The 15,598-nt window shown below is 43.1% G+C and overlaps 1 long non-coding RNA gene across 1 annotated transcript in view; it reads right to left on the bottom strand.

The window, feature by feature from the left end:
* Positions 1–15,018, bottom strand: part of LOC138141696 (uncharacterized) — a 45,475-nt gene extending 30,457 nt beyond the window's left edge. The window contains exons 1-3 of the long non-coding RNA XR_011163232.1: positions 14,831–15,018; positions 8,280–8,380; positions 6,004–6,313 (exon numbers count right to left, since the gene is read on the bottom strand). This is a non-coding gene — a long non-coding RNA (uncharacterized lncRNA). The remainder of the gene's footprint in view (positions 1–6,003; positions 6,314–8,279; positions 8,381–14,830) is intronic.
* Between the last annotated feature and the right edge of the window lie 580 nt (positions 15,019–15,598).

Below are 15,598 nucleotides of genomic sequence, written 5' to 3'. Positions count from 1 at the left end.
GGAGCATTGAGTAAGGCCTTTGGCACTATTCAATGGTCCTAGGAAATGACTGGGTGCCTTTGTGTTCATCAAAACCTGTTCTCCATAAAAGCCTGCAAACCTTTGCTCTTCCTGGAAGTGAGTGCGTTTTCAGATTTAAAGCTGGAAGGGAAGTCCTCATTTGATATATAGGGAAAATGAGGGCTGTTCCCAACAGCAGTAAATAGAAGAACCAATATCTCAGCTCAGACCTGCTGATCATCCCTGGTTCCTTTGACCTGCCTTCATACACCACAATCCTGAACCCCTTTATTGATCTGTGGCCCTCTTCACAATGGACACTGCAATTTATCATGGCTCTTCCTAAAATGCAGTGCCCAGAGATGAATGCAATACATGGGCACTTCACATGCATTTATTACAAGCTAGATATTTGCCAAGCACTGTTCTAGGCTCTAGGAAATAGAGAGATGAGAGGAAAAGTCCCTGCTCTCAAGGAGGTTATATTCTACTGGACACTGACAGGACTTAACAACAGATTTGATATGGGGGCTGAAGGAGAGGGAGAAGTTGAGGAAGACTCTGATGTTGTCAGCCTGGATGACTAGATGGATGGTGGGGCTCTCAACAGAAACGGGCAAGTCAGGGAGAGAGGAAAGTTTAGAGGGCAAGATAATGAATTCTAATTTGAATTGTTGAGTTTAAGATGCTGGCGGGATATCCAGTTGAAACTGTTCATTAGCCAGTTGGTGATGTGGGGTTGGAGCTTAGTAGAGACTGAGGCTGGATATATAGATCTGAGATTTATCTGCATAAATATGATAGTTGAACCCAGGTGAATTGATGAGAGAGAAAGGAAGAGAAAGAGAGGGAATAGGCAGAAACGGAAACCTAGTGGGGTCAGGGGAGAAAAATTTCTGGGAGGTAAACAGCATCAAATGCAGCTGATGGGTCTAGAAGGATAAGGATTGAGAAAAGACCATTGGATTTGGCAATTAAGAAATCATTACTAATATCTCAGATTTGGTTTGACCATGGCAGAGTACAATGAGACTCTTGCTTCCTGGTCTGGGACATCATGCCTCTCAATGTATCTTAGGTTGCATCATTTTTGTTTGTTTTTTACTAACATATCACACTGACGAACCATATTGTACTTAAAATCTGTTTTTAAAAAATCCCACAACTTTTTCAGATGAACTGCTGTCTAGCCAGGCCTGCCACATGTTATCTTGGAAAATGCATTTTTGGACCCAAGTATATGACTTTACATCTATTCCCCTTTGTTGTCACCATACTAGATTCAGTGCAAATTTATAGACTGTCGAGACCTATTAGGAACTTGACAGTCATCAAATGAGTTAGCTATTCTTCATAGCTTTGTATCATCTGAAAATTTCCTAAGCTTGAAATTTATGCAAGTCATTGACAAAAGTGTGGTGCAGGGCCAAGTACAGGTCTCTAGGGACCACTTGAGACATCTTCCAAGGTGACATCAAAACATCTGGGTCTTACCAATAAACCAATTCCAAATCCATCTAATTACACTATTGTCTAAACCACAGGAAAACAGCATAAGATGTTTTGCCAAATGTCTTGCTAAAAGTCCAGGTCAATTGTATCTACAACATCCCTGTGATCTACTGGTCTAGTAACCTCATAGAAAAAGGAAACTATGCTAATCTAGCACAACTTGCTTTTGAAAAAGTCATGCATGCTGGATCCTTCACTGCTTTCTTTTCTAGAAGTTCACCATTTCTTTAATGTTCCACTTGAAAATTTTACCAAGGGTAAAAGGAAAGCTCATCAATCCGTATGTAGTACGTAGACTGCACTCTTTTCCTCTTTTATTTGAATAATCAGGACATTTACTTTTCATCAGTCTTGTGGCACTTCTCCAGTACCTACAGTTACTAACAGTGGCTTGACAATCCCATCTGCCAATTCTTGCATGGTGTACGCCAAGATGGAGTTCCTCTCAGCTTGACTTCAACTGTTGTCTTTCTTTGTACCCCTGCCACTTATCACAGTGCCTGGCACATAGTAAGTGCTTAATGTTTGTTGACTGACCATCAAATTCAAAGACAGCTAGATGTCCCCTTGCTACCTCCCTACTCATTTTGGTTATTAATTCCTTGTTAGCCATTTTTTGGGTTGTTCTTTTTAATCCTTGGGAGAGAAAACATGGAACAAGTGGACATTGAACAAGCCATTCTTCCCACTGTGCGTTATTACGGTCACATCCATTATTGGCAGTTATCCTCTCTGTTCTTTGACTCCCCTGTTTTTCAAAATAGAGATTTAATAATCCATTTTATTGTCTTTGCCTTTCTTCATCAGCCTCTGTCCATTCTGAGCTTTAACCTTCCGGACACTATTCTTAGAAGACAACAAGATTCTCTAAGTTCACCTTTTTAAATTTAATCTGCTCCTGCTCCCATCGTCTGCATGTTTTATTTTTTTAAACAATCTAAGTTGGCCAATGAATTCCCTACACATCCATATCAGTATGTTTTGACAACTACCCTTTGCTCCTCATCAAAATTGTTTAATTGTGTCTTTAAGCTTTCATTTCTGAGAGTTTAGCATCCTTCACTGGGTTAACTTCCTCTGAAGAATTGTAGGCCAAAGGATGCTTTTTCCGAACACTTTCAAATTTGTTCTCCCAAAACTTAGGGTGCATGTCAGACTATACCTGTTCTACCTTTCCTTGTCTATTCTATCACAAACTGTAAGATGGGGCGGCCACTTGCCTCTCCATTTCCCATGGCAAGTCAAGAAATTATTAGCCCACTCTTCTTGGGATAGCAAGAGAAACGTGACATATCTCAAGACAATTAAAGCCTCTCATTGCTACATTATATCTTGCCTCTGTGCCTAGCTTAAACTCAGCTATTTCTTCCTTCCAACTGCGTTGTCTCTAGTATATTCCAATGGAAATATTTCTGTTTCTACCTCCATTGATTGTTACTTAAAAGCTATCTACCATGCCTCTTCCCTCTGGCTCCTGGATTCCTTCACATGTTTATATCTTCAATTATGCCATAAACAAGCATTTAGTAAGTGTATCTTCTTAATATACAATGTGATCCATCTCCCTCATTCCCCTTTAACCTATTGTGTTTCTTTTGAAGTTGAACTAGGGTCACGCGTCTTCATCCACTGCGTCTCAGTAATGATAACTAGAAGGTCAAATTTACCTCCTTGTATCAGTATCTCTAGTTCATGTTGTCCTATATACTACGTGCATCTGTGTAGAGACAGCTGAGACCATGGGTTTTATTGCTGGATTTGATCTGCTGTGAATTTCTTGTTATCTTTATTGCAATTCCTATTCCTACAGTGTAAATATTCTCCATGGCATATTGATGGTGGATCAACAAAGGCTGTTTTCTTCCTCCCCCTTCCATTTCAGTTTAAAGCCCTTTTGATTCAATTGGCAAGTTCCCAGGCACATACATGCTTACTGGCTCTTGTTTGTTCAAGGTGCACCCCATTCCTGGCGAAAAGCCCATCATTCATATATTGGAAGCCATTGGCCAGAAATCTGAATGGCTTTCTCAGAGCCCATTTTCTATATGAGGATACTAGGTGGTTCACAGTGGACAGAACTCTAGGCCTGGAGTCAGAAAGACCTGAATTCAAATTCAGCCTTAGACACTTACTAGCTGTGTGACCCTGGGCAAGTAACTGAACCTCTATTTGCCTCAGTTTCCCTAGCTGTAAAATGGGGATAATAAAAGCACCTATCTACCAGGGTCATTGAAAGGATGAAATGAGGTAATATGTATAAAGCGCTCAGCACAGTGCCTGCCACATAGAGGTGCTATATAAATACTCATTCCCTTACCTTTCTCATACATCATACTAACTAACAGCCATAGCAAAATATGGGACCCCAAGCAGTCACTTTAAGGAGCTCATATCCTTCTGGTGACTATTCGGCCACAATTCAGAGTCGATGGAGTAGTTGGACTTCCTTGGATGCAGGACCGAGCTTAGAGACATGAAAATCCGCTCTAGTCTGTCAATTCCCAAGGTCACAGAGGTTTTAAGGAGAAGAGCAAAGATTCAAACCCCAGGCCTTTGATTCCCAAGTCCAATGCTTTCTCTAGTACATCAGGCTGCTTCCACATACACCTCCCCCCTTTTTTTCTTAAGAAGATTGTACTCATTAAGACACCATTAACACCAAGATGTTATTGGGTACTATGAATCTGGGCTTTCACAAAGAAAAATTCTATTGGGCTTTGTTTTTCCTTTTCTCTAAGAAAGGGACACTTAAGGGACATGGTTACCTGAGATAGACCCTTGAGGGGCAAATAGATTCTCCATCCCCTCACCCCACCCAGTGGGTCCCATTCTGGTCAAATGGTTTGGGTTTGCTCTGCTGACTCTCCACTTAGTGGAAAAGGGAAGGTAGGTCTCTTCTCTTCCCCATCATAGATACTTCCTGAAGCCTCTGTTCGATGGTATGCTTGTTTTTTTTGTTTCCAGACAAGATACAGAAAGACAAACTAGCTTTGTTAATGAGAAATGAAAGTAAGAAAAGCTGATAGATATGAAGAAAGAGAACTATTTAGTAGGGTGTTAAAAGTAGAAGGCATTATTAGCCATCTAATCTAACTACCTTTATTTCACAAATGAGGAAACCGAGGCCAAGAGATGAGGACGGATTTGCCCAATGTCAGACAGGGGCAAGGCTGGGATTCATACTCAGGTCACCTGATTAGAAATTGAGCTCCTTTTAGTATACCACATTCCTCTTTACTCTTTAAATGACATATAATGGGATTCAATTTTCCAAGTGAGACAAATTCAAACACTTTCAATCTCCAATCTAATTCTTAGGAACATTTTCCTGACATCAAGGTGAAATTTGTCTTTCAGATTTCTAGCCATTTTTCTTAGTCCCACCCTTTGTGGTCCGGCAGGGAAATCCTAAGACCATATATAGGACCACCTATGCTGCTTTCTCAAAAGGCATGGCAATTGGCAATCTTGGGCCCATCCTCTCCATCTCTGGGTCTTAGTACCTCCTCTGCAAGGAAAACAACTATTCACCACAGGCAGGAGCCAAACCCCTCACCTCACTTTGTGATGGCCTTCCATGAGCCACCTGGAAAATGACTGGGCTTACCCCTAAAAATCAGCACCAAAAACTTGGGGAAATGCAGTTTTGGTACCAAGCTTATAAGTACCTGGGATGCAGGGGGCTGGGCCAAAGTGTGAAGTTGGTGAGATGAGTGTTTGGTGGTTCCTGCCTCCCCTTCCTGTGGCCTTCTTTTTTTTAATTTTCTTTTAAAGCAATCGGGGTTAAGTAACTTGCTCAAGGTTACACGGCCATGTGTAGTGCTGAGTATCTGAGCCCGGATTTGATCCCCAGGTCATCCCAACACTGGAGCTGGTGCTCTTACTCACTGTGCCGCCCCCTTCCTGTGGCCTTCTACCCCCTGTCACCCCCACTTCCTCCCTGACCCAGGGACTCAAGTCAGAGGAATCCCCCCTTAACATGCCTGGGTCCAAATGATCAGAGTAAATAAATGTAACACTTGGGGCATCCAGGTAGCACAGTAAGAGCACCGGCTCCAGTGTCGGGATGACCTGGGGATCAAATCCGAGCTCAGATACTCAGCACCACACCCAGAAATAACTGGCTGTGTAACCTTGAGCAAGTTACTTAACCCCGATTGCTTAAAAAATTAAAAAAATAATAAATGTAACACCTGAAGACAACCTCCTTCTAAAATGGTTCCCCCAGAAAAGCAAGACTGCATTCAAGCGATTCTGTGGGTCCTCCATCACTTCCAATCATAACTCACAAGCTGCCCACCAAAGTGGTTTCCTATTCAGCCAGAGCACATAAAGCAAAGGCATTTAACAAATAAGATAGTAAAAAAAAAGTGGCAATAGGACATTCCCTTCCCCCCCCCAAACCTAGGGTCATCCACAAATACACACTGCAGGAAATGCGTGACTAGAGTGAATAAATATAGAGCACGTGTTTGTCTAAGACCTGCTCACCATTTTGTGGGGTATATGGTCTGTTCCAGGTGTTTCTCCCTGCTACTTTGCCGTGGGCATTTCCAGGTCTCATAGCACTGGGCAGTTGGTCCTTATGCTTCTGTTTACTACTAGCTTCTGGGTTGAGGTGCTGCTTCTTAATACCATGTCTCTTTTAGCTTAGAGGCTTTGGGTTCTTTCAATGAGGGAGGCAGGTCTTCATTTAACCAGTCATCCAATTGGGAAGCAATCCTCACCTGCTTTCTCTCCTTAACAAGAAGAACCTGTGGATTCTCAGGCTTCACTCTGTGCAGCTTTTCTTCACAACTCCCTCCCCCCCCAAAAAAAAATATAAAGAAGAAATTCAGACTCCAGAGCACAAACTCTTTTAAAACATAGAACAGTGAGTTAAACAAAAAGAAGTAACAAGCATTTTGTTTATTTGTGAATCTTGTTCTCTTGTTTATGAGGGTGATGCCTTCATGTCAAGCCTCTGACTTAGAGTTAGAAAGTATCCTTTAATTTCCACCAATTTCCACTTGTCAACCTGAATCTGTTCAAAATTATTTCAGAGGTTGTTTTTCCACCAAATGCCAAAGTCTGTTTCTGAAGCTCCTGAGGTTTGTGGATTTTCACAGCCCTCCAAAAGAGTCTTTGGGTTTCCCATGCAAAGGAAAGGAAGGGGGGAAATGAGGACAAAAAACAGGTGGAACCCTCAGCAAGGCAAATCACTCTACCCTTGTTCCAAATATTTATGCCCAAGTATTTACGCCCAACAACAAGAATCCTAATCTTTGAACTCTCCCTCCCAATGAGGTTACATTATATTTTAATAATTTCAAATTATTGAAAAGAACTAGAAACAAAGTAGGTGCCCAAGGATTGGGGAAATGGTTAAACAAATACACGAATGTAATGGAATCCCACTGCACTATAAGACATAATCAGTACAAAGAAATTCAGAGAAGCACTGGAAGACTTATATAAATTGATGCATGGGGAAATACATATAACCAGGAGAAAATGATATATAATGACTACAACAGGGTGAATGGAAAAGCCAAAAAAATTAAATTGAATTATGTCCAATTATGCTTGGCCCCAAACAATAGATGAGAAATTGTACCTCCTACCTTTCTTTGCACAAGTAGAGGATTATAGTATGGAACTATCAGCCTCAGTTGATATGTTGGCTAGTTTTGCTAAAATGCTTTGTTTCCCTTTTTAAAAAATTATCTATTTCAAGGGATGGCCCTCTGGATTGAGGATCAGGGAGGAGTATGTTCAGAAATGAAGGTGATGTTAAAAAAAGTATCTCAACAATTTTTTAAATGAAATTGCTGAATTGGACACTTATAAAAAAACATACTGGATTTGGAGTCAGAGGACCTGGATTCGAATTCTAGTTTTTTCCTTATTACTTGTGTGAGTTTATGTATCCTGCTTTTCTTTCCTTGGGTATCACTGTCCTCCTGTTTAAACTGGGGGGGGGGGCATGTTGACCATCTGCTCTCCAAATTTCCTTCCAGTTTTATGATCCTATAAAACTCTGGTGTGACAAGTCTACAATTTGCTATGACTCTCAGCTCTGGACTAACACATCTCCAAGGGATCTTCTGGCTCTAAGACTAGGTGACCTTCATTTTATATTCCTTTAATAAAGGACAGATCTGAGACTCGGGAAGAAGAGACTTGCCCAAGGTCACACAGACAGGTAATGGCAAAGCCAGGACTAGACCCTCAATCATATGACCTCCTAATCTAAGGGTTATTAACCTGGGATCTATAGATTTGATTGTTTGAATATATTGACAACTGTATTTCAAGATAATTGCTTTCCTTTGTAATCCTGTGTATTTTGTTTTTCACATTTAAAAAACCTTATTCTGAGAAGGGGTTCATAGGCCTCACCAGACTGCCAAAAGTTTCCAAGACACAAAAAAGTTTAAGACCCCCTACCCTAAGCAAGTTGTTTTTCCCCTAGAGAATGAATCTTTGCCAAGTAGAGTTTGAGGGGGCCCAAATTTAAACTGAAGTCCCCTGCTGAAAGCTCTTAATTCAACACAGTTGAACATGTTTCGAAAACAAAATACCCAGCAGGCTTTTCTAAAGCCTTGGATTTTTGTGCAGGCTCTGCCAGACCTTCTCTGGGTAAGAAGGATGGGAGCTACAAGGAACCTTAGACGCTGCTTCCTGTAAAAAGAAATACTTGTGCTAATGTGTACAAACCACATTCTTAGCAGGGCGCCCACATAACAAGACTCACCAGGGGCCCCCACCTGCTCTTGGAAACTCACATGATGATCCCCACTCCTCTGTGTCTCTTCACACAGTTCTCGCCCGAGGTATTATGTGTGTGCGCCCGCCTTCAGCATCTGCTCACCTGCCTTCGGAGAACCTTCAAATAAAAGACATTTCTGAGTGCTGAGCTGCTTCTGCTTTGGTCATTAGTCAACAACAATGAGCACCTGCTGTGTCTGAAGCCTTGGGCTCCACACTGGGGGATGATGACAAGAAGGCCTCCTTCCCACCCTCCAAGAAGCAATACAAAAAAAGAAAAAGAAAAAAAGCTAAATAATACAAGAAAAATAACTCAGTGTTTTTAGTAATGGGTTTGCAAAACACTTTTCTCATAACGACCCTGTTAGATACCGCAAGTGTTATCCTTGGGTTAGCCAAGCATTAGTCTATATTACCCTAGTCTATAGAAGAGGAAACTGAGTCTCAGAGAGGCTAAGTAATTTACCCAATGTCACACAGCTAGAACTTAAGCCTGAGTCTCCTGGTCTCTTTAATTCAATAGTACATACAATAAGAAAACATCCTTGACCACACAACAAGCAGTAATACTTGTTGACTGATTGGGGAGTATTAACTGGTAAGGCCTTGCATACAGAAGGCTCTTAAGGAATGGTTATCAGCTTGAATGATATGGGCCTTAAGTGAGACCTGGAAGTCTTGGGTGGCTTTTGGAGAAGTGAAAAGGAAGCCCACTCTGACCAGGAGGAATTATGTGAATTGTCCTGAAGAGTTCAGGAAAGATGAGTGCTAATACTGTTGGATTTGGCCAGTTTGTAAAGGGCCTTGAATGCTGGGTTAAGAATTTTGAAATGAATAATTGTGTAGGCAACACATAGAACCTCTGAATGTTTCTGAACTAGGAAGCACCATGGCCACCACTGTCTGTCCTCCCGACACACCTTCATTTTCCCCCTTCTATGTAGTCCCCTTTGGGGCTCTGTCATCTTAAGGGGTGTCAGAGCAATCCTTGCTCTCCACAACAGTTATACTGCCCTCCAATGGTCCCATCGCCCAGGTCAGCACTCCTGGGACTCGGTGGCTTCAGGGAAGCAGACACAGATGGCCTCGGTGATGCAGACTAAGGCAGGGAAACGACAGCCCATCCATAATGGGAGATTTTCACGGGGTTCAAGTCTTTCTTCCCTTTGATCCATTTTGGATGGGGCAGCTGGGGGGGGGGGGTACTGCAGCTGCAGCAGATGTGTTGGCCTCCAGGCTACGCATTCCAACTTCCTGCTGCGTCTTTGTTCCCCTCTGCACAGGGTAACCTAACCCTGCACATTGGGACAGCTCTGCCCTTTGGGAAATGGACTTGAGCCCTCTATAGAGACAGGCAGAGCTTTGCACGCTTCCCTTCCTCACTCACCCCGAGCGTAATTGATTCTACAGCCATTAAAAAGAGTAAGAAATACCCGAGTCTGTGATTACACAATCTCTTGGGAATGGGATTGACTCTCCAAATGTGGACGGAGAATTAGAGGGGCTGCCACTGGAACTGAATTCAATTGTGAAGGAAAGGGGCCCTCTTGTCTTTCCCAGGGTGGGCTTCCTAGGCAGGGCTGGCCTGTGGGTGGAAGAACTGAGAGGCAAGCTCGAGCAGCTTCCCCCTACCATTTTCCCTCCCCCACCCTGCACACCAGGCATCCTGGACTTACCTAAGGTCATAGTTGAAAGGGACTTTAGAGACCATCAAGTCCCACCCTCTCATTCTACTGAGGAGGAAACTGAGGCTGAGAGGTTCAGTGACTTTCCCAGGATCACACAGCTAATGTGTGCCTGAGGCAGGATCTGAATTCAGCTCTTCTGGACGCCAAAGGTCCTTGCTCTAGCCACAGTATCACCAAGCTGCCAAGGCAGCTGCACCCATAATGAGGAGTTAGGTACTTGGATTCCACCTCCTTCTAGGGAAACTGATTGGTTTAAAAAAAATTACTGGAAGGGGCAGGGGTGTCCTTGAACCAAAGGAGAATGGATCACTACTGGTAGAATTTCAGGAACCAACAGGGAGAAACTGGGGGCCAAGGAGGGTCTTAGATGTCAACCTATTCCCGGATCATTATGCCAAAGTATCTATCATCGATTTAGAGTTGGAAGGGCCCCAGGTGAGGAAACTGAAGCTTAGTCAAAGTAAGTGACTGGCCTCCTGTCACAGGTAGTAAGGAGCAGAGTCAGAATTCAAACCCATGGTGCCTTCCAGCATAGCAGGCTGGAGTGTATCAAACATGATCTTCTAGGAAGACTAATCCAAGCCAATCAAACCAATCTAATCCAACAAGCATTTATCACAGACCTACTGTGTACCCTGTGCTAGGCACAACCTGCACTAAAGGAGCCTCTGTTCTCCTGGGGGGTGGGGCAGAGGGAAGGTAGGGGGCAAGGAATCACTTGCACCTGGATTAGGAGAATTTGAGAAGAGAAAGACTGTAATAATGAAGAGGATGGGAAAAGTTGGGGTAGAAAATGATTCCTTAACTTGTTGTCAAGTTAGCAAGCCTTGCTGTCAAATGAGATATTAGTAAGATGCCAAGCGTGGTGCCTGGCATATAGTGGACCCTTATTCCTCTCCTTTTTGGGGCATCCATGATAATCATTTTTGAGCTTGTAGAGGGAGGTCTTGAGGTTTAGAGGAAGGAAGGACCTTAGCCAAGGTCACTTAGTGACTTGTTGCAAAGAATTGCCTTTAGAGGCAATCAGAGTAGATGGCTGAACACATAGTCTATTTTGAGGGCTCAGAAGGATCCAGTTCTCCCCCACTCCCACCCCCACCTGTCATCAGAGCTTCAGGAGGATCCAATTCTCTCCCACTCCCACTCTCAGCCCCAGCCCCAACCTGGTCTCAGAGCTGTAATGTTGTTGAGTGGTTGATTTGGGCTTGCTGGGTTATCAAAGGTTGCTCTCTGAGGTAGTGAGCTCTCTTTCATTGGAGGTGGTCAAGCTGAGAGCCCAGCTGAAGTCCCAGGGAGCAGTTCATAGTAATGGCTCACATTTGTTCAGTTAACGATAATATAATTAACATTTAGGCCAATCACCTCCACCTCAGGCAGGCAACGCCTTTTTACAGAAAGGGAGATGCAGGCTCAGAGTCTGAAAGCTTTTTGCTTAGGGTCACACAGCTGGGGTCAGAGTGAAATCTAAAACAGGAGGATCAGAAGTCTAAGGCAGCAAGTTTTTACCTGGGGTCCAGGAACTTGGATTGCCTTGTTTTGTTTTTACTATTTTGACAACTATATTTCAATAGAATTGGTTTCCTTTGTAATCCTGTGTATTTTATTTCACACGTTTAGAAAGATGATTCTGAGAAGGGGCCCAGAGGCTTAGCCTGAGGGCTTCATGCTAAAAAAAATGTGGAGAGTCCTGCTCTAGACATCTTTGAGGCCGTCTAGCCTACCTCTCTCATTTGACAAACAAGGAAACTGAGGCTGAAAGAGGCCAAGCAACTTGTCTAGGTCTCCAGGTACCAAGCATAGGATTCAAGCTCAGGTCTTCTGTCTCCAGTGCCTCTGGAGTTAGACTCTTTGCCCCAGTACTGAGCTGCTTCCACCAAGTCCCTCTTAATTCCCTTCTTTAGTTCTTTCCACTACCCTGGAACATGCCAGGCTACACCAGAACACAGCCAGAAGTCTTCTGGCATTCAGAGAGGGCACCCACAAGGTGAAGCAGAAACCAGCATGACCTCCAGTAAATGAGGCCTGAAGTCAGTGGGATCTGGGTCCTGTTGCCCCCAATAGGTCACTGAGGAAGAAGACAGGGCTAGGGACACTCCAGGAGGCCTGAAGACAATGCTCCTATTGGACTTATAGCAAGAGGCAGAGCAGCCTGCAAGCCTGGACTCCAGGAGTCCAGAGCCCAGTACCATCTTTGATATACAATTAGGACCTAATAGGACCACAAAAGGGCATAGGGCCAACTCCCAAGGTCAAGAATCTCAAAGACACAGGGGAGGAATATCAGTAGCAGATCTCAAAATATATTATAAAGCAGCAATCATCAAAATGACTTGGTACTGGTTAAAAATAGAAAAGTTGATCTTTGGAATACTTAGGTCTCCAAGACCCAAAAGCAATCGAAGGGAGAAGCAAAGTGTCCACTAAACCCAAGGATTCCAACTACTGGATTAAAAACGCAACAAGGGAAAAACTCGAAGGCAGAGAGGTAGAAATTAGGTATAATTTCTCCCAGACATCTCATGCCATATTCCATAACGTGCTCCAAGTAGATACATGACCTAGAGAGAAGAGCTGATATCCTAAACAAATGAAAGGAAAAGGGAAGGAGACACTTCTCACAGCTATGGATTGGGAAGGGTTCTTGGCTAAATCAGGCAGAGAGAGGATCATGGGAAATAAAAGATACTTTTTTGATTATATAAAATTGTAGAGTTTTTTACACATACAAAATTAATGTAATTAGATTTAGAAGGGAAGTTAACTGCAGGGTAGGGAGAAGTCTTTGCACTGTTTCTCCAACAAAGGCATGATATCTAAGATATATAGGGAATTTATACATACATATAAGAACAAGACCCACTCCCTATTAGATAAATGGGTCTAGCAGTTCTCAAATGAAGAGAGGCAAACTATCAACAATCATATAGAAAAATGCTCCCAATCATTAATAAGAAAAGAAATGCAAATTAAAGCAACTCTGAGATTCTGCCTCATATCCCTTAGATTGGCAAAAAAAAAAAAAAAGATAAAAAAGGAAAAGGACAGTTGTCTGAAGGGAAGGAGGATAGGCACATTAATGCCCTGTTGTTAGAGTTGTAAACTGATCCAATATTTCTGGAAAGTAATTTGGAACTCCACCCAAAAAGTCAGTATACTGTTCCTGCACTGAAGCCTAACCAGGCGCAACCAACATTAAGCATATACCCTAAAGAGATCAAAAGAAGGAAAGGCCCCATATGCAGCAAAGTATTTACAGTAATACTTTTTCACAAATATAATGGAATATTCCTGAGCTGTAAGAAATGCCAAAAAGGACTTATTCAGAGTAATCTGGGAGGACTTGTCTGAAATGAAGGAGAATAAAGGAAGTAGAACCAGGACAATTTCTATGACTACAAAATTAGGAAGGAAAACAACAGTGACCTAAGACCTTTGATCATTTCCACGCTCACTCTTGACTTCATTTAATATGGAAACATTTCCTATCTCTTGGTAGAGAGGTATGAACCAGAAGTATTGAATGAGGTGCAACTTTACACTGGACTCATGACAGACTTGCATGATTATATGGATTTGTAAAAAAAGAAAGCTTTTATAGATTGTTTCAGGGGAGGGAGAGTACTGAGAGACTAGTAATAATGATAAAAAGGAAGGAAGGAAGGAAGGAAGGAAGGAAGGAAGGAAGGAAGGAAGGAAGGAAGGAAGAAAGAAAGAAAGAAAGAAAGAAAGAAAGAAAGAAGGAAAGAAGGAAAGAAAGAAGAAGAAAGAAGGAAAGAAAGAGGAAGAAAGAAAGAAAAAGAAAGAAAGAAAAGAAAGTAAGGAAGAGAGAGAAAAGAACATAATTGAAACATTTAAAAAGTACACTGAAGAGAGAAGGATGTTCCAAAAAGACACAGGAAAGAGGGACAATGTTGGCACTACCAATTTGCATATATATATTTTTAAAAACACCCAAGCGGTACTTAAGAGATTCCTATATAGTCTTATTTTCCTGTTCTTTGCATATGGAAATGATCATGTTTGCTGTGCTTAAGTGAATAATCAAAACAAAATTTTTTTTTTCAAAAGTAAGTTTGGTGCAAAAGTGGGATTTGCCTACTTTCTGAGGTCACTGAGGTTTCTGGGGAGGGGACAGCTGGACCCTAATGTGTGCCTAAAGGCCCCTCCCCGTTCTCCTAGTGACACCTGCATCCCACTTTCTGCTGCAGTGTAGGACAGACCTGGGGTGTGTGTGTGTGGGGGGGGGGTCTTCCTTATAAGTCCTGAACACTAAATGCTATTCCCATTAAAAGACCCTGACCTCACCCAGCCTAGGACTGATGGCACAAGCTGGAGTGGGAGTGGGGTGGGGCTGTGGGGGGCAACTGGGATCAGGGCCAGAGCCCCAGGAAAAAGCCAGCAGGCAGAAAAGCAATGATAATAATGACTGAGCTGTCCAGAGATTCATTTCACCTTTTTAAGCTGAGTGAGAGCTGTGAGAAGGAACACAAAATGTGCTTGGCATGGCTCAAAATGCCTCCAGCCTTGTTTTCCTTGGGGGTAGCCCAGAGTGAAAGCCAGCAGTGGAGGGGAGCTTAGGGCCTCATGGGGGAGTCCCAGCAGGGCCTCACACCCACATGGAGAAGGCTTACTTTTTGATTCATCATAATAAGCTCCTAGATCTAGAGCTAGAACAGACCTCAGAGGTCAGCCAGCCCAGCCTCATTATTTTACAGAGGGGGAAACAGAGTCCCAGGGTGGTGAAGCCACCCACTCAAGGTCACACACACAGGATCACACAGAGCTGGAAGGGACCTCAGAGGCCTTCCAAATCAAACCCCTATTTTCCAAATGATTACAGTTTATGGCTTAAGAAATACACACATAAAACAATCACTCACCTGTTTCTAGAATTCCAATACAATGTAAGCTCTTTGAGGGCAGGGCTTGTCTTTTTTTTCCTCTCTGTATCCCTAGTGCCTGGTGCACAGCAGGCCACAGGGTGTGCCCCGACTTCTCTAGGTGTCCTGGGAATTGGATGGGGCTTATCTAGCCCCTAGCAGGAGAGCCTCCAGCCAATGGTATGGGCCTTACCCATGCCATCTCATCGCGCATGTGGCGCTCTCCTGCCAATTGTATGGAATTTACACTTGCTATCCCCCCCACCCCCACCCCCTGCGCATGTGAGTCTCCCTATTCTCCTATATGGCAAAGAATAATACTGTGGCATGATCAAAAAATGCTAGAGAATCGTGGAAGTTGGCATTTCATGACTGCTTTTCGAAACGGGTTGGATTATGTCCTGTCTGTTCTCTTTACCTGTGTGTGAGTAAGTCACTATCCTCATCTGGGCCTCAGTTTCCTCCTCTGTAAAATTAGAGGGTTGGATGAGATGATCTCAAAAGTCCCTGCCAACTCTAAATCCTACGATACCATGATTGTTAGTCATGTTTTCCTACAGTGAATGTCAGTGCTGAAAGGAACCTTACAGACCATATAGTACAAAGGAAGAGATTGTCTCTTTCTCCGTTCTTCCTGCCAATTTGGGCAGATCAGTTGGTTTAGGGCTCCCTGAATGCAGGCCCAGCATTCCAAAACATCTGCTGCTCCCAGGGAACATCTCACCAGCCCATTCAATTGTCTGCAGCTCCCCCCCTCTTTTTTTTTTC

The sequence above is a fragment of the Petaurus breviceps genome, unplaced genomic scaffold (assembly GCF_028583685.1).
Source record: "Petaurus breviceps papuanus isolate PSGF00001 unplaced genomic scaffold, PetGlider_PUasm1.0 90459, whole genome shotgun sequence".
Taxonomy (NCBI): domain Eukaryota; kingdom Metazoa; phylum Chordata; class Mammalia; order Diprotodontia; family Petauridae; genus Petaurus; species Petaurus breviceps.
Note: the sequence above shows the minus strand (reverse complement) of the source record. Positions and strands in the feature narration are given on the sequence as shown.